This window comes from Pleurodeles waltl, unplaced genomic scaffold (assembly GCF_031143425.1).
Source record: "Pleurodeles waltl isolate 20211129_DDA unplaced genomic scaffold, aPleWal1.hap1.20221129 scaffold_37, whole genome shotgun sequence".
NCBI lineage: Eukaryota > Metazoa > Chordata > Amphibia > Caudata > Salamandridae > Pleurodeles > Pleurodeles waltl.
Window position 1 is genome coordinate 5,906,114 of NW_027150076.1, and position 18,525 is coordinate 5,924,638.

The following is an 18,525-nucleotide window of genomic DNA, read 5'->3' on the forward strand; positions in this document are numbered from 1 at the left end:
TGGTTAAGTGTACATACACTGAACTTGTTTTGTATATTATTCTCTCATGAAAAGTACACAATGACAAAGTGGTAAGTACTTACAAGTACTTATCCTACCGCTGCACAACCAATATAGGAGGCTGGCCTGGCTTGTAGTGGGTACCAGAGGTACTTACACCTTGTGCCAGGTCCAGTTATCCCTTATTAGTGTAGAAGAGGTGTTTCTAGCAGCTTAGGCTGATAGAAGGTAGTTATGGCAAAGTAGCTTACGCTGAACTAGGAGACATGTAAAGCTCCTACTATACCACTGGTGTCATATGCACAATATCGTAAGAAAACACGATACACAGATATACTAAAAATAAAGGTACTTTATTTTTATGACAATATGCCAAAAGTATCTCAGTAAGTACCCTCAGTATGAGGATAAGTTATATACACAAGATATATGTACACAAACCAAAATTATGCAGGTAATAGCAAGAAAAGTAATGCAAGCAGTGTAAAGTTACAATAGATTGCAATAGGAGAACATAGGTATAGGGGCAACACAAACCATATACTCCAAAAGTGGAATGCGAACCACGAATGGACCCCAAACCTATGTGAGCTTGTAGAGGGTCGCTGGGACTGTAAGAAAACAGTGAGGGTTAGAAAAATAGCCCACCCCAAGACCCTGAAAGGTAGGTGTAAAGTGCACCTACTACCCCCAGAGAGCAGAGAAGTAGTGATAGGGGGATTCTGCAGGAAGAACAAACACCAGCAATGCAACAACAGTGGATTTCCGGACCTGAGTACCTGTAAGACAAGGGGACCAAGTCCAAGAGTCGCGACAGTGTCGAGAGTGGGCAGGAGCCCAAGAAGTGCCAGCTGAGGGTGCAAGGAAGCTGCCACCTGTTGGAAGAAGCTTGGTGTTCTGCAAGAACGAAGAGGACAAGGAACTTCCCCTTTGGAGGATGGATGTCCCACCTCGTGAAGAATTTTGCAGAGGTGTTCCCACGCAGAAAGACCGCAAACAAGCCTTTCTAGCTGCAAGGGTCGCGGTTAGGGTTTTTGGAGGCTGCTGTGGCCCAGGAGGGACCAGGATGTCGCCACTTGGATGAGGAGACAGAGGGGGCGCCCAGCAAGACAGGGAGCCCTCACAGAAGCAGGCAGCACCCGCAGAAGTACCTGAACAGGCACTTACAAGAAAAGTGAACTGGAGTCCACCCGAAGTCACAAAAGGGAGTCCCACAACGCCGGAGGACAACTCAGAATTTTGTGCACTGCAGGTTAGAGTGTCGGGGACCCAGGCTTGGGTGTGCACGAAGGAAATCCTGGAAGAGTGCACAGGAGCCGGAGCAGCTGCACATCACGCGGTACCCAGCAATGCAGTCTAGAGTGGGGAGGCAAGGACTTACCTCCACCAAACTTGGACTGAAGAGTCACTGGACTGTAGAAGTCACTTGGACAGAGTTGCTGAGTTCCAGGGACCACGCTCGTCGTGCTGAGAGGGGACCAAGAGGACCAGTGATGCAGTCTTTTGTTGTCTGCGGTTGCAGGGGGAAGAGTCCGTCGAGTGGAAGCGTCCTGAGCAGTCAGCAGTCGATCATTTGGCAGAAGGTGAAGAGGGAGATGCAGAGGAACTCTGGTGAGCTCTTGCATTCGTTATCTGAAGAATTCCCCAAAGCAGAGACCCTAAATAGCCAGAAAAGGAGGTTTGGCTACCTAGGAAGGAATATTGGCTACCCAGAGAGGTAAGAGCCTATCAGAAGGAGCCTCTGACATCACCTACTTGCACTGGCCACGCAGAGCAGTCCAGTGTGCCACAGACACCTCTGTTTCCAAGATGGCAGAGGTCTGGGACACACTGGAGGAGCTCTGGGCACCTCCACTGGGAGGTGCAGGTCAGGGGAGTAGTCACTCCCCTTTCCTTTGTCCAGTTTCGTGCCAGAGCAGGGCTGGGGGATCCCTGAACCGGTGTAGACTGGCTTATGCAGAGATGGGCAGCATCTGTGCCCATCAAAGCATTTCCGGAGGCTGGGGGAGGCTACTCCTCCCCAGCCTTCACACCTATTTCCAAAGAGAGAGGGTGTTACACCCTCTCTCAGAGGAAATCCTTTGTTCTGCCGTCCTGGGCCAGGGCTGCCTGGACCCCAGGAGGGCAGAAACCTGTCTGAGGGGTTGGCAGCAGCTGCAGTGGAGACCCCGGAAAGGCAGTTTGGCAGTACCCGGGTTCTGTGCTAGAGACCCGGGGGATCATGGAATTTTCCCCCCAATGCCAGAATGGCATTGGGGTGACAATTCCATGATCTTAGACATGTTACATGGCCATGGTCGGAGTTACCATTGTGACACTGTACATAGGTAACCTGTGTACAGTGCACGCGTGTAATGGTGTCCCCGCACTCACAAATTCCGGGGAATTGACCCTGAACGATGTGGGGGCACCTTGGCTAGTGCCAAGGTGCCCACACACTAAGTAACATTGCACCCAACCTTCACCAGGTGAAGGTTAGACATATAGGTGACTTATAAGTTACTTAAGTGCAGTGGTAAATGGCTGTGAAATAACGTGGACGTTATTTCACTCAGGCTGCACTGGCAGGCCTGTGTAAGAATTGTCAGAGCTCCCTATGGGTGGCAAAAGAAATGCTGCAGCCCATAGGAATCTCCTGGAACCCCAACACCCTGGGTACCTCAGTACCATATACTAGGGAATTATATGGGTGTACCAGTATGCCAGTGTGAATTGGTAAATTTAGTCTCTGGCCTGTTAGTGACAAATTTGTAAAGCAGAGAGAGCATTACCACTGAGGTTCTGGTTAGCAGAGCCTCAGTGAGACAGTTAGGCATCACACAGGGAACACATACAGGGCACATACTTATGAGCACTGGGGCCCTGCCTGGCAGGGTCCCAGTGACACATAGACTAAAACAACATATATACAGTGAAATATGGGGGTAACATGCCAGGCAAGATGGTACTTTCCTACAATAAGAGCCACAGATAGTTCCAAGGAAAAACAAAATATGTATCTTTAAGCCAACACATCAGCTTACGTGGACCTGGGTCAGTAGTTGAAGAGGCAAACGAGTCCGATAGACCATCGTTGTTGTTGGCAAAGTTCCCAGAGGCAGTTAGTGCAAAAGGTGTCGCCGTATTCAAATGGAGGAGTTGGTGTTTCTCGCAGTGGTACACTGTAGATAGCACCATCCTCCACGTCAGTAATCATGGTGACTCGATAACATTTTTCTAAGTTATTTGTTGTCAGTGGAACTAATGCAAGATCATCATCCACCCTCCCCAAGATCAGAGAGGCAACAGTGTTGGTATAGATAACTTGAAGCGGAACATCTTCCCCAGTAGTGAGAGGGATTCAGGAACTACTGGACGTTCCTCTTGGTCTGCTGTGCAGAATCGGCCACATGTTGTAACTTGACATTGTCAATGGAGACAAAGCGATTTTCTTTGGCACCTGGCAACGGTGGTAAAATAACAGTTCTCGTTCCGTGTATCCCCAACACAGGGACTGGTGCTCGATAAGAGGGGCCAACTTCTTTTTTCACTGCGACCTTTTCACGCACAAGAGCCCCAACTCTGGGAATCCAGCCAGTAGGTGTTACTGGCACATCCTTAATTCCTGTGGAGGCAGCACTTTTAGAAGAGTTACCTTCACGGAACTGTTGTAATTCCTGCAAAACAGTGACACGATCATTTATGTCAAAAGGCGTTTCCGCTGCCTCCACACCAGGACTATCAAGATCCGGAACAAACATTCGTGTTCCGAACAGGCACTCATATGAAGTACGACCCCCCAGGGACCTTCTAGGCAGGTTATTCAGTGTTCTCTGAACTCCATACAGGTGGGTTAGCCAACTACGACCTTACCTAAGACTCTGGCTGTTAAGGAGTGCTTTAAATCGCGGTTTAATCGCTCAACGACAGAATTTCCCTCAGGATGAAATGGAGACGAGAACTGGAGCTGGACCCCAAGAAAGCCATGGTGGGCCTGAATGCCCTTGAGGCAAAAACAGGGCCCTGGTCCGAATGGAATGCTGCAACTGTATATGTACCGACAAAGACACACAAATCTTTAATAACAGTTCGAGCGTCAGCCGAGCGATGTGGCCACACCCACCCAAATCTGGAGCAAGAATCAACAGCGACTAGTATATATTTGTATGCACTATCCGATGTAAGTGGTCCGCAATGATCCAAGTACACACATTGTAATGGTCTGTTGGATATTAAGAGGGGTGTCTGCGGCGGGCGCTTAGCTGTTGAAACTTTAATTTGTTGAAAGATGTCACAACAAAGGACATACTGCTTAGTCTCTTTATAGAGACCAGGCCACCAGTAACGGGCCTGTAATAGTGAAATTGTGGCGGCCACGCCAGCATGTGCAGATGCCACTCCCTCATGTGCTGCATTAATCAATTGTGGTCTTACAACTTTATTGGGGATCTCGCGTATGCCTACACTAGGTATTTTAACCTCAGCGTTGAGAATACTTCCCATGAAGTATTGATATTTATTAGGAAATCCTTTAGGATAGGGCATGCCATCAACCGTAGCTTTTATGGCAGCCAGAATCTCTGTGTCTGGTTTGGAACTCGAGTCACTGCGGCCACAGTGGCAACTGCCACTGCCAACTTTGTGGCTTCATCAGCCAAAGTATTCCCAGCAACGTGTATTCCAACACGCTGGTGTCCAAGAGCATGTACAACATGGGCTTTGGGCAGCGTCTCCTTCAGGTCTGCTACCTTCCCCCACAGTAGTCTCTGTTTTATGGTGTTGCCTTTTGAATCTCTGAACCCCTTCAAGCGCCAGTAATGTAGGTATTCATTAAAAGACTGGACACAATACGAATCACAAACAATCAGTGTGAACTTTGTCGGATCTGTATGTTCTAATGCCATCAATAGAGCTTTCAGCTCAGCCAATTGTGCCGTACAATCCCCTAAGGATTGTGTATAAGTATGTTGGGGCAGAATTTCTCCCCCTCCATATGGCCGCTCACTACTGCACATGCAGCAGAATATTGGTGTTTTGTTCCCACCGCCGGTTGCGCAGAGCCATCGGTGTACATGACTACTTGATATTGATCAATAGGCAACGTGTCAGAGGGAACAGGATATTCAACTTCATATTGCAGAAATTCTTGAGTTTGTAATTTTGGGTCGAAAATGTAATCTACATCAGTGGCTATCAAAGACGTAGCCCACTGTATCCATCGCGGGCGCAGTGCTTTTTCACTCGGAACGCTAGCTTTTGTAACAGCCTCCAGGCCTGGAATTGGGGAAACGACAATAATGCGTTTACCCTGGGCAAGAGGTCGTTCTTTAATAACAGCCATCTGTACAGCAGTGAGTATTTTCTCTATGGGTGCAAATCGTTGTTCAGCAGCCGAATACAAGTGGGACTTGTATCCAATTGGGACTGTCTCACCTTCATTAAATGTTACATACGTAAACCCAATGGCCCCAGCTATCACCCTGATGACCAAATGCGTCTTGTTCTCCCATGTATGTAAATGTTTTGCAGCTAGGAGATCTGCTTGTAACGCCCGAAGAGTATGTGTATGTTCAATTGTCCCGAATTTGCTTGAAAAATCAGGACGGATTAATTTGTATAAAGGTTTTATGCGTGTAGCATAATCAGGAATGTATGTTGTGCCAAAATTTAGAAAGCCCAACAATGATTGGAGTTTCTTAATCGTATTAGGTGGTTGCAATTGTGCACACTTTTCAAAAAATTGTGGCACTAGGCTCTTACCTTAATTTGAAAGCTCATATCCCAGGAATATGCCGCTGAGGAAGGCAATTTTAGATTTTTTGCAGTTAAATTTGTAGCCAATTTTGGCAAACCCCACAACAATGCGGGCTACCAGTGTCAAATGTTGTAGTAACTCGTCATCTGTGAGATATATATCATCTACATATGACAATGCTTCAGGGTCCAACTCGTGTAAAATTGCCGTCACACGAGCCACAAACAGACCCGGGCTATTCTTATACCCCTGAGGCAAACAACAGAATTTTTTCTGGGAGCCTAATGCGCTAAAGCTTGTGATATCCCTGCTTTCGGGTGCTATATTCTGGCAGAAGAATCCATTCGAGATTTCTAAAGTCGTTTTATATTTTTTCCGCACAATGTTATACACCAGTGCGGCGCTATGTGAATTTTGTATAGCGTATGTACGTGTACGTCCGTTCAGATGTCTGTAGTCTAACACTATTCTATATGAATGGTCCGGTTTAGCTACAGGGAATAAGGGATTATTCATCGGTGAGACACAGGTTTCAATTACCCCCTGGTATTCCAGTTGTGTAAGTATTTCTCTCACCGGTGCCCTTGCTTCATGTTTTATGGGATACTGCAGTTGTGGCTGAGGTTCGCCTTTAATCGGAATTACATGATATGGAGAATCCCTATCCCACCCTACGTGATTTCTATATAAGGCAGGTGCTTGTGCTAGAGCCCATTTGATGCAATAGGACTCTGCAAGTTCCCCTGGAACACGTGGTGAATAACCTTCTCCCCAACTGGGCAGGTGCGGACAAAGTCAGGCGGCCATTCCTGTTCAGCCTGAAAAATTTCATATATCTTGACTACACAATCCCAAAATATTGCTTGTATCGTGCGTTCAATGTCTCCTTCCAATAGTAAAGTCATTGTATACACCCTATCGGGTTCAGAGACACGCATATCTGCTGTTTCAACTTGTATGAAGTCATCAATTGCTTTCACCTCCAGATGCTCTAGAAGATTCCGGCGAACTATTGTGACCTCTGCCGCGCTGTCTAGCAGTGCTAGTGCCCATGTCTTGTTCTTCAAGAGAACTCTCTTCCTGTGTGGCATGTCTAACTGAGACTGCCGCCACCTTTTTCTTTTTAAACTGTTGTTTTTGTTGTATCGGTTTCTCTTCCTTCTTGACAGAAACCTCCGAAGAGCGTTACGATTCCTGTCTTGGTTTCACGTACTCTGTTCTCCGCTCTGACCGCCCACCTCTCTCATTTCTCTTTTCCAATGAGTCCTGAAAGGAACGAGATTGCCGTATATCAGTGAATTGATATCTATCAGGCGTTTTCAGGTTATCTCTATTTCTGAGATTATACCTATTCTGCGGGGTCTCCGTACGTGGAGATTCTCCCCTTTCTTTTTTAGGTGCCTGTTGTTTTTTCTCCCAGCGCTTCTTATTACCCTCAGGTTGCTGTTTAGCATTGTCTTTACAAATTTTTCCTTGAAACTGTGGTTTTTGCGGTCTAGCCCCTAAGCTATATCGACCGATACTGGAATATGTTTCCGCTATTATTTTTGGCAATTCCCGCTCTTGATCTAGTTGCGGGACGTCACGAAGACGCATACGCACTGCAAGTGCAACTGCCTCCCCTTTAAGATTACTTAGTATTATTGAAGAAACCGTGACAAAGTTGCCCATCAGTTGCATTCCTAAATCTAAGGCTGGGGCAGCCCCGTATTCATCCGAAATTTGTTTAAGCACTTCCGGTAGGTTGGCCAAGGTCGGTGTACCGTGTGCCGTTGTATAGAGCACGGCAAACACTGTGCCTCATGTATTACAATGTTCCACTGTGGGAACCATGCCAAATGGTAAACACATAGGTAATATTCTAGGTCTGGCCTGAGGTCCCATATGGGGAAATACCGCCTCCAGCGTATTAATTTTCTGTGCCAGCCAAAATTGAGTTCCTCCCGTTTTGCTGGAACTTTACCCATGATAGAGTGTACAGTCACCGGGTTTATACCTGGTGTAACTGCATGTGGTTGTGCTGGAGCAGCATGCGCTCGGTTTGTATTTAGTGTCTGCATCACAAATTGTACTATCTATATGTAGCCGTTAAGTCTGTATATAAACGACGAACTTCAGCCACCGGCATATTTGCAACCGCAGGATGTGGTGTATATGTGGCCAATAAAGGCCAGGTCGGACCATCATTACTCAGTGGACCTAACCTTACTGGCAATATTGTATGGGGTAGGGTGCCATCAAGCCAATTATTATGTTCTTGATAAGAAAGAGGTATCTCTATGTATACGTACGCCCTGTACTGGCCAGGCGCGTTCGCAACCGTATATGTGTGAAATGTATTTGTATTCCCATCAGCTGCTGGAAATGTGACCCAAGAGTAGAAAAGTTCTGTCCTATAGGCTGCGTGGGCGGCCACCACAAACGTGACTGGACCACCCTGGATCGTAAGACCATGTGCAAGCAAATGTGCTGTGAGAGGCTGTCTCATATTAAGATCTATTTGTATTACCTGGGGATTCGCCATTAGAAAAACAACAATGGTTCAGAGAAGGCACACCAAGATGGGGTCTTTCCTTTTAAGGCTCAAGCTTGAACAACCATCCGCTATAATTAGGGTTACCTATATCGCGGTGGTGGAAGTCCTCAGTGCCACGGACGTCTCCGTTAAAGGAACTGAGGGATCATTATAATATATGAGACCGAGAGAGACTGGTGGACCCGAAAATTAGAGCCAGACCAATCGTTGGCGGCGCCATATCGCGTAGGCTCTCATTATCCAAATGAGACTATTGGATTTTTGGGCGGGAAGATCGTTCACAGTGTGGGGGACTAAGTCTAACCTATGGCGAAGGACCTTTGTCACCCCAAATCTGGGTTGAGCTCCGGCTAACTAGCAGTGCCTTATCTCTCCCAAAGGGAAGAGACAATTGGGCAGCCGAGCGCATGACATCTTAGTGCTTCCCAGGGAAGTCGTGGTCACTCAGGTCCCAACCAGTTCTCTCATACACAGTGTGGTCTCATATATAAATGACAAAGGCAGTTTAAGTTTTAAAGATTGGTTTATTAAAACTACTGCATTTTAGATAACAAGGCGTGAGCCCCAATAACCAGAACCATACAACACAGTAGGATTGAAATAGTAACGAGGAGAGTGAAACATAAGAATAATGCTATCATAGTGCAACTAGATTACGTTCTCTCTCTAAGTTCTATTTTGAGCACAGCATGTTAAGCTCTAAGCCTGCCTTTCAGGTTCCCCCGGGAGGACATCGACCCTCATACCTGAGCAAAGGCCTGTGATCGGGATCAGCATCTGCAGCAGGGCAGTCAGCATCTAGTTGTGGGTTCCTGGTCGGAATCTCCCTCTTACGTGTACCAGGACTAGGAAGTGTTTTTATAACTAACACGCCAGTGTTCTAAGAAACGTCCCTACGTAACAATGTGTACTTTCTACGAACCCTAAAGACTTCGGGCCAGATGTAGCAAGCAATTTTGCCCATTCTTTATCTATGGGAAAATGTGTTCATACATATGACCCTAAACTTCTACCACGTCTATCGGCAATGTACCAGACTGTATCCTTGACTGAAGCACAGAGCGAGCAAGAATGTATTTTTTGAGAACTTCAGTGCTGAAGTAAGCTAAACAGTGTGATAGAAGAAAATAAAACAAGACCGAGAAACTGGTTATTGTAAAATAACAGTGTGAGGCTAAATAAAATGCATCTAGGGCAAAGTGCACAGATGCCTAATACTTTAAGCAAACGCGCAGAAAGCTACATTAAAAATGGCTACACTACAGTGCTTGTACCAAAGCCTCACACAAAAGATGGAAAAAGGGAGATGAGGTTTTCTGTAGACTACAGAGGTCTCAATCAGGTAACAAAAACTGATACTCACCCTATACCCAGGGCAGATGAGATCATTAATACACTGGCATCTGCCAAGTATCTTAGCACTTTTGATTTGATTGCAGGGTATTGGCAGATCAAATTGGCAGAAGATGCTAAACCTAAGATGCATTTTCAACTATAGGAGGGCACTAACAATTTACAGTGATTCCCTTTGGTTTGAAAAATGCACCTGCCACTTTTCAGAGGTTGGTGAACACAGTCCTGCAAGGGTTGGAGGCTTTCAGTGCAGCATATCTTGATGATATTGCTGTCTTTAGCTCAACCTGGGATGAGCACCTGGTCCACCTTTGGAAAGTTTTGGAGGCCCTGCAAAAGGCAGGCCTCACTATCAAGGCCTCAAAGTGCCAGATAGGGCAGGGTAAGGTGGTTTATCTGGGACACCTGGTAGGTGGAGAACAGATTGCACCACTACAGGGGAAAATCCAGACAATCATGGATTGGGTTCCCCCTACAACTCATACCCAGGTGAGAGCCTTCTTAGGCCTCACAGGGTATTTCAGGAGGTTCATTAAAAACTATGGCTCCATAGCAGCCCCTCTTAATGATCTCACAAGTAAGAAAATGCCTAAAAAGGTATTATGGACAGCTAGCTGTCAGAAAGCTTTTGAGGAGCTCAAACAGGCCATGTGCTCTGCACCTGTCCTAAAAAGCCCATGTTACTCCAAGAAATTCATTGTTCAAACTGATGCATCTGAATTAGGGGTAGGGGCAGTCTTATCACAACTGAATTCTGAGGGCCAGGATCAACCAGTTGCTTTTATCAGTAGAAGGTTGACCCCTAGAGAAAAGCGTTGGTCTGCCATACAGAGGCAGACCTTTGCTGCGGTCTGGTCACTAAAAAAGTTGAGGCCATACCTGTTTGGCACTCACTTCATTGTTCAGACAGACCACAAACCTCTACTTCGGCTAAAACAAATGTAAGGTGAAAACCCTAAATTGTTGAGGTGGTCCATATCTCTACAGGAAATTGACTATACAGTGGAACATAGACCTGGGAGTACCCACTCCAATGCAGATGGACTCTCCAGATATTTCCACTTAAACAATGAAGACTCATCAGGTCATGGCTAGTCTTATTGTCCTTCGTTTGGGGGGGGGTTGTGTAAGAAAGTACCATCTTGTCTGGCATGTTACCCCCATATTTCATTTTATATATGTTGTTTTAGTCTATTTGGCACTGGGACCCTGCCAGCCAGGGCCCCAGTGCTCATAAGTATGTGCCCTGTATGTGTTTCCTGTGTGATGCCTAACTGTCTCACTGAGGCTCTGCTAACCAGAACCTCAGTGGTTATGCTCTCTCTGCTTTACAAATTTGTCACTAACAGGCTAGTGATTAAATTTACCAATTCACATTGGCATACTGGTACACCCATATAATTCCCTTGTAAATGGTACTGAGGTACCAGGGTATTGGGGTTCCAGGAGATCCCTATGGGCTGCAGCATTTCTTTTGCCACCCATAGGGAGCTCTGACAATTCTTACACAGGCCTGCCACTGCAGCCTGCGTGAAATAACGTCCATGTTATTTCGCAGCCATTTACCACTGCACATAAGTAACTTATAAGTCACGTATAGGTCTAATCTTCACCTGGTGAAGGTTGGGTGCCATGTTACTTAGTGTGTGGGCACCCTGGCACTAGCCAAGGTGCCCCCACATCGTTCAGGGCAAATTCCCCGGACTTTGTGAGTGCGGGGACACCAATTCATGCGTGCACTATACATATGTCACTACATATGTATAGCGTCACAATGGTAACTCCGAACATGGCCATGTAACATGTCTAAGATCAGGCATGAAACTGGACAAAGGAAAGGGGAGTGACCACTCCCCTGACCAGTACCTCCTAGGGGAGGTGCCCAGAGCTCCTCCAGTGTGTCCCAGACCTCTGCCATCTTGGAAACAGAAGTGTTGGGGGCACACTGGACTGCTCTGAGTGGCCAGTGTCAGCAGGTGACGTCAGAGGCTCCTTCCGATAGGCCCTTACCTCTCTTGGTAGCCAATCCTCCTTCCTTGGTAGCCAAACCTCTTTTTCTGGCTATTTAGGGTCTCTGCTTTGGGGAAGTCTTCAGATAACGAATGCAAGAGCTCACCAGAGTTCCTCTGCATCTCTCTCTTCACCTTCTACCAAGGATCGACCGCTAACTGCTCCAGGACACCTGCAAAACCGCAACAAAGTAGCAAGACGACTACCAGCAACATTATAGCGCCTCGTCCTGCCGGCTTTCTCGACTGTTTCCTGGTGGTGCATGCTCTGGGCGTAGCCTGTCTTCACCCTGCACCAGAAGCTCTGAAGGAATCTCCCGTGGGTCGACGGAATCTTCCCCCTGCTAACGCAGGCACCAAAAGACTGCATCACCGGCCCTCTGGGTCCCCTCTCATACTGACGAGCGTGGTCCCTGGAACACAGCAACTCTGTCTAAGTGACTCCCACAGCCCAGTGACTCTTCAGTCCAAGTTTGGTGGAGGTAAGTCCTTGCCTCCCCACGCTAGACTGCAAAGCTGTGTACTACGTGATTTGAAGCTGCTCCGGCACCTGTGCACTCTTCCAGGATTTCCTTTGTGCACAGCCTAGCCAGGGTCTCCAGCACTCCGTCCTGCAGTGCACAACCTTCTGAGTTGTCCTCCGACGTCGTGGGACTCCCTTTTGTAATTTCGCGTGGACTCTGGTTCACTCTTCTTCCAAGTGCCTGTTGGGGTACTTCTGCTAGTGCTGCCTGCTTCTGTGAGGGCTCTCTGAGTTGCTGTGCACCCCCTCTCTCTCCTCCTCCAAAAGGCGGCATCCTGGTCCTTCAGCAGCACCCAAAAACACCACCCAAAAACATCTACGGCGACCCTTAAGGCTAGCAAGGTTTGTTTGCGGTCTTTCTGCATGGGAACACTTCTGCAAGCTTCATCGCGAAGTGGGACATCAGTCTTCCTAAGGAGAAGTCCCTAGTCCTCTTCTTTCTTGCAGAACTCCAAGCTTCTTCCAACCGGAGGCAGCTTCCTTGCACCTTCATCCGGAGTTTCCTGGGCTCCTGCCCCCCGGACACTGTCGTGACTATTGAACTTGGTCCCCTTGCCTTGCAGGTCCTCAGGTCCGGAAATCCATTGGCGACATCATGGTCCCTACTGGGCAACAGCAGCACACAAAAACCTCTACTGCAACCCTTGCAGCTAGCAAGGCTTGTTTGCGGTCTTTCTGCGTGGGAACACCTGTGCAAGCTTCATCGCTACGTGGGACATGCACCCACCAAAGGAGAACTTCCTAGACCTCTTTTTTCTTGCAGAACTCCAAGCTTCTTCCAACAGGTTGCAGCTTCCTTGCACCCTCAGCTGGCATTTCCTGGGCTCCTGCCCACTCTCGACACTGTCGCGACTATTGGACTTGGTCCCCTTATCTTACAGGTACTCAGGTCCAGAAATCCACTGTTGTTGCACTGCTGGTGTTTGTTCTTCCTGCAGAATCCCCCTATCACAACTGTTGTGCTCTCTGGGGGTAGTAGGTGCACTTTACTCCTACTTTTCAGGGTCTTGGGGTGGGGAATTGTTTTAACCCTCACTGTTTTCTCACAGTCCCAGCAACCCTCTACAAACTCACATAGGTCTGGGGTCCATTCATGGTTCACATTCCACTTTTGGAGTATATGGTTTGTGTTGCCCCTATACCTATGTTCTCCTATTGCAACCTATTGTAATTCTACACTGTTTGCATTACTTTTCTTGCTCTTACTTACCTGATTTGGGTTTGTGTACATATAACTTGTGTATATTACTTATCTTCTTACTGAGGGTACTCACTGAGATACTTGTGGCATATTGTCATAAAAATAAAGTACCTTTATTTTTAGTAACTCTGTGTATTGTGTTTTCTTATGATATTGTGCATATGATATTAGTGGTGTAGTAGAAGCTTTGCATGTCTCCTAGTTCAGCCTAAGCTGCTTTGCCATAGCTACCTTCTATCAGTCTAAGCTGCTAGAAACACCTCTTCTACACTAATAAGGGATAACTGGACCTTGCACAAGGTGTAAGTACCTTTGGTACCCACTACAAGCCAGGCCAGCCTCCTACACTTACCTACAGTGGGTGCAACTGTTATACACAGCACCCAAGGCCAGGGCTTGGACAGGGCCTTATATCTCTGACTCGCGGGTATCCCCCTTATCCTGACTAGAATAAGGGTCCCTACAGGGTGAAAACCGACTGCCAACTAGAGACCCCATTTCTAACATTGGCTGTCAGGGGTGATGATAGGACTTGCACTTGGCTTACAGTGATTGGTGTACACTACCACCATCTCGCAGACCACTATGTGCCGCATACAGATTTTTTGGTTTTCAAATTTATTTCTTTGATCTGTTTTTGATGTTGAGTTCAAGCGAACCCCAACAACATTATGTCTCAATCAAGAGCATCTTCAGTTCCATCCCAGGATATGATTTTTGAGGAGGATAGGTTGGAAACCTATACTGTAGAAGAGCTGAAAGCAGTTTGTAAAAACCTCAAAGTTCAGGTCAGAGGCCTCACCAAAAAGTAGGAGCCACAAAAGACGCTGAGGGCATGGGCAGCCACCAGAGCTGCCAGTGGGCAGTCTGAGGATCCAAATGGAGATTTTTCTGACACAAATTCTAGTTAAGATGTACTGAGGGTGCAGGAGCTGCCAGGGGGAAGGTACCCCCTGTGCCAAGCAGCATTGGTGGATCAAAAGGCCTGACTCCAGAGGAGTTGCAGGACAGCAGAGAAGCCAGGAGGCACCAGATTGAGTTGGAGAGATTAAACATGGAGGCTCAGAGGGAGCAGTGAACCATGGAGGAAAGAAAGATGCTTTTGGACCATGAGCTCAGAGTGAAAGAGCTGGGTGTGAGGAGCAGGTCCAGTCAGAATGGTGGCAGCAGTTCATCAGTGCAGTCAGACAGAATTGTGCACATTCCTAAAAACGTAGTGAGAGAGTACAAGAAGGGAGATTACATTCAGAGGTGGTTTGCTAGCTTTTGGTAAGGGGGTACAACCTCACCTACGCTGACATGAAGGAGGCCCTTCTCACTCGGTATGGTCTCACTCCTGACAAGTACAGGGATCAGTTTAGGCAGAGTAAGAAAACCGAAGCTGAATCCCAGACCTGGTTAGAATGTGTATATTTGTTTTGCAGAGCACTGGATGGTTGGAGGAAGGGCAGTAATGTGACAGATTTTCAGGGGCTGTATAACTTAATTGCGTGGGAGCATTTGTCTAGTCTGTGTTTTGCAGAGCTGCGCCAACACTTGACTGATATTAAGCGGACTGACCCCAGGAAGCTTGCTATGGAGGCGGACTGCTGTGTGAGTACCAGAGTCCACAAAAAGATATATGGGGAAGATTCTGAAAAAGGTGGGCAGGGTTCCCAGCAACAGAGTAGGGGGGAACAAGGTAAACAAAAGGAGTTTCCCAAAGGGCCACAATCTACTAACCCGGGTAGGAAATCTCACCCCCAAGGAGATAAGAAACCATGGGCCTCTTCAGGCAAGCCTGCAGAGGCAGCGCTTTGCTTATGACCAGGAGGGTCACATGAAGAGAGATCCCAAATGTCCCAAGTGGACACCACCACCCAGTGGTGGGCAGACCAAGGGGTTGACTAGTGTAGCGCTTGGAGAGGAGGTGGTCCCAGGTGGTGTGGGGATCCCACAAGGGACGGCGAGATGGTCCAAACAAACCTAATACCTGATAACACTAAGAAATACAGGCAGTGGGTGACCATCAATGGGCAGAGAGTAGAAGCTCTCAGAGACACTTGAGCCAATGTGACCATGGTCCAGTGTCACCTGGTGTCTGAAGAGCACATGGTTCCTGGTGTATTCCACCAAGTTGTTGCAGTGGACAAGTCGGAGCGCCAATGTAAGGTGGCGCAGGTTCCCTTTGAGTGGGGCAGGATCTCAGGTTCCTTGAGGGTGGCTGTGAGTCCTACCATGCCAGTTGACTGTCTGCTAGGCAACGGCCTGGAGGCTTCCACCTGCAAGGAGGTGGAGCTCAGGTTGCACTTGGGGATGTTGGGGTTGCCAGAGTGGGCATGCCTGACCACTCTGTCCATGGCAGCCAGTCAGTGTGATCAGACAGACCTGGAGCCTGAAACAGTGCCCCAGGTGACCACCAAGAGAAAGGGCAAGGGGCATGGGAAACCCACCCCAGAAGGTCCCACGGTCTGGGAGGAGGCTGACCTCGAGGGGGAAGCCCCAGCACCTACAGGGGAGCAAGTGGCTGAACTGGGAGACCTAGCTGAGCTGACCCACTGGCAGCAAGCGCGGGGTCCCATTAGAAAGGAGTTCTGCACAGAGCAGAAGGTGTGCCCTACTCTCATGGGTCTTAGGCAGCAGGCCAAAGACCAGGACCCTGGTGCTGAGCCCAAGGATCACCTGATATACAGGGAGAATAATCTTCTGTATAGCCATCCTAAGATTGCTGAACTTGGGCAGCCCGTGTGCTGGTGGTACCCCAGCTCTTCAGAGCCTTCTTACCGGGTTTGGCTCATGATATGCCTTTGGCAGTACATTTGGGGCAAGGCAAGACCTTTGCCAGGCTTGTTACCCACTTTCATTGGCCTCAAATGTGAAAACATTGAGATGTGTTCTGTGGATCCTGCCAGACTTGCCAAGCGAGTGGCAAAAGTGGAGGGAAATGTAAGCCCCCTCCAACCATTTCCTGTTGTGAGCACCCCTTTTGCTTTGACATAGTGGGGCCTCTGGACCCCAAGACAGCCCTAGGCAACAGGTTTATCCTGGTCTTGGTGGACCATGGTACCCAGTACCCGGAACCTATCCCTCTGAGAACAGTGACAGTGCCCGTTGTGGCCAAGGCACTGATGGGGATATTTAGCTGCGTGAGTTTCCCCAAGGAGGTGGTATCTGAGCGGGGTACCAACTTTATGTCCCTGAACATAAAGACCATGTGAAAGGAATGTGGAGTGAACTACAAATTCACCGCTCCTTAACGCCCCCAAAGTAACAGGTTGGTTGAAAGATTCAAACACACCCTGAAAGGCATGATTGGGGGTCTGTAAGACTCCATGAGGCGTAAGTGGGACTTCCTCTTACCATGCCTTCTCTTTGCCTACCAGGATGTACCAAAGAAGGGGGTTGGCTGTTGTATGGGCACCCGGTCAAGGGACCTCTGAGTCTGGTGAAAGAGGGCTGGAAGCAAGCTCCTAGGAAGCCACCCCAGGATGTATTTAGTTACATGCTAGCCTTCCGAAACCAGACCGCCCGCTTCAGGAAGCTCGCACAAGAAAACCGCGAGGCAAGCCAGGACGACATGAAACACTGGTATGACCAGAATACCACTCTCGTTGAGTTTCAGCCTGGCCAAAAAGTGTGGGTCAGGGCCCCCGTAGAGTCTTGTGCTCTGCAGGACAGGTGGTCAGGGCCATTTGAGGTGAAGGAGTGCAAGAGTGACGTCACCTACTTGGTGGACTTGCAGGCTCCTAGGAACCCCTTGAGGGTTCTACATGTGAACCGCCTCAAACCTCACTTTGAGAAGTCCAAGTTAACCATGCTTCTGGCTACAGATGATGGGGCAGAAGAGGATAGTGAACCTCTCCCTGACCTCCTGTCTGCCAAGGAGCAAGATGGGTCAGTAGAAGGCGTAGTCCTCTCCCCTTCTCTGACTCTAGAACAGCAGAGTGAGTGTCGCCAGTTACTGAAACACTTTGCCACTCTATTCACACTCACTCCTGGTGTCATCCTTCTATGCTTGTATGATGTGGACACTGGGGACAGCCTGCCTGTGAAAAACAAAGTTTACAGGTTGGCTCATAGAGTGAAGGCCAGCATCAAGGAAGATGATGAATTTAGGGGTGATTGAGCCCTTGGTCCAGCCCATTGGTCTTGGTACCCAAGCCTGCTGCACCTGGTGCCACACCAGAACTTCAGTTCTGTGTGGACTACCAGGTGCTCAATGCTGTCACCAAAACAGACGCCCACCCCTTCCCCAGAGCTGATGAGCTCATAGATCGGTTGAGGGCAGCCAAGTTCCTCAGCACATTTGATTTAACGTCTGGGTACTGGCAGATTGCCTTAACCGAGGGGGCCAAGAAGAGGTCAGCATTCTCTACAACAGAGGGGTACTTCCAGTTCTGGGTCATGCCCTTTCAGAGGACGGCCAATCAGGTCCTGGCTGGGCTTGAAAACTTCAGTGCCACCTACCTTGACGACATTGCTGTTTTCAGCTCCAGTTGGGAGGACCACCTGCACCACCTCTGGGAAGTGTTGAAGGCGCTGCAAGCTGCAGGCCTCACTATCAAGGTCAGTTAGCGCCAGATAGGGCAGGGGTCGGTGGTGTTCTTAGGACACCAGGTAGAAGGTGTCCGGGTGGCACCCCTACAACCCAAAATTGATGCCATTCGGGCTTTGACACCCCCCAAGAACCAGATAGAGGTGAGAGACTTCTTAGGCCTCACCGTAGGTTTGCCAAGGAATATGGCACCAGTGTTGCCCCCTTGACAGAGCTGACGTCTAAGCAGCTGCCTAGACAGGTGATCTGGACTGAGGCGTGCCAGACCCCATTTGACACCCTGAAGGATGCCATGTGAACAGCGCCCGTCCTCCAGCCTCTAACGTCTCTAACGTCTCCAAGGAGTTTGTGGTACAGACAGATGCTTCTGAGCATGGTGTGGGAGCAGTGACCAGCCTGTAGTCTTCCTTAGCAGGAGACTACTCCCCAGGGAACAGAAGTGGCGTGCAATTGAAAGGGAAGCTGTGGTCTGGACACTGAAGAAGCTAAGATCCTACTTGTTTGGGTTTCACTTCCGCGTTCAGACCGACCACAGGTCCACAGATCCCTCAGATGGATAATGCAGATAAGGGGTGAGAACCCAAAACTGCTGAGGTGGTCCATTTCCCTACAGGGGATGGACTTTACGGTGGAAC

At 48.4% G+C, this 18,525-nt stretch overlaps 1 protein-coding gene across 1 annotated transcript in view; it reads left to right on the forward strand.

The window, feature by feature from the left end:
• LOC138276102 (zinc finger protein interacting with ribonucleoprotein K-like) overlaps positions 1-18,525 on the forward strand; it is a 52,853-nt gene that overhangs the window by 12,626 nt on the left and 21,702 nt on the right. The window lies entirely within an intron of this gene.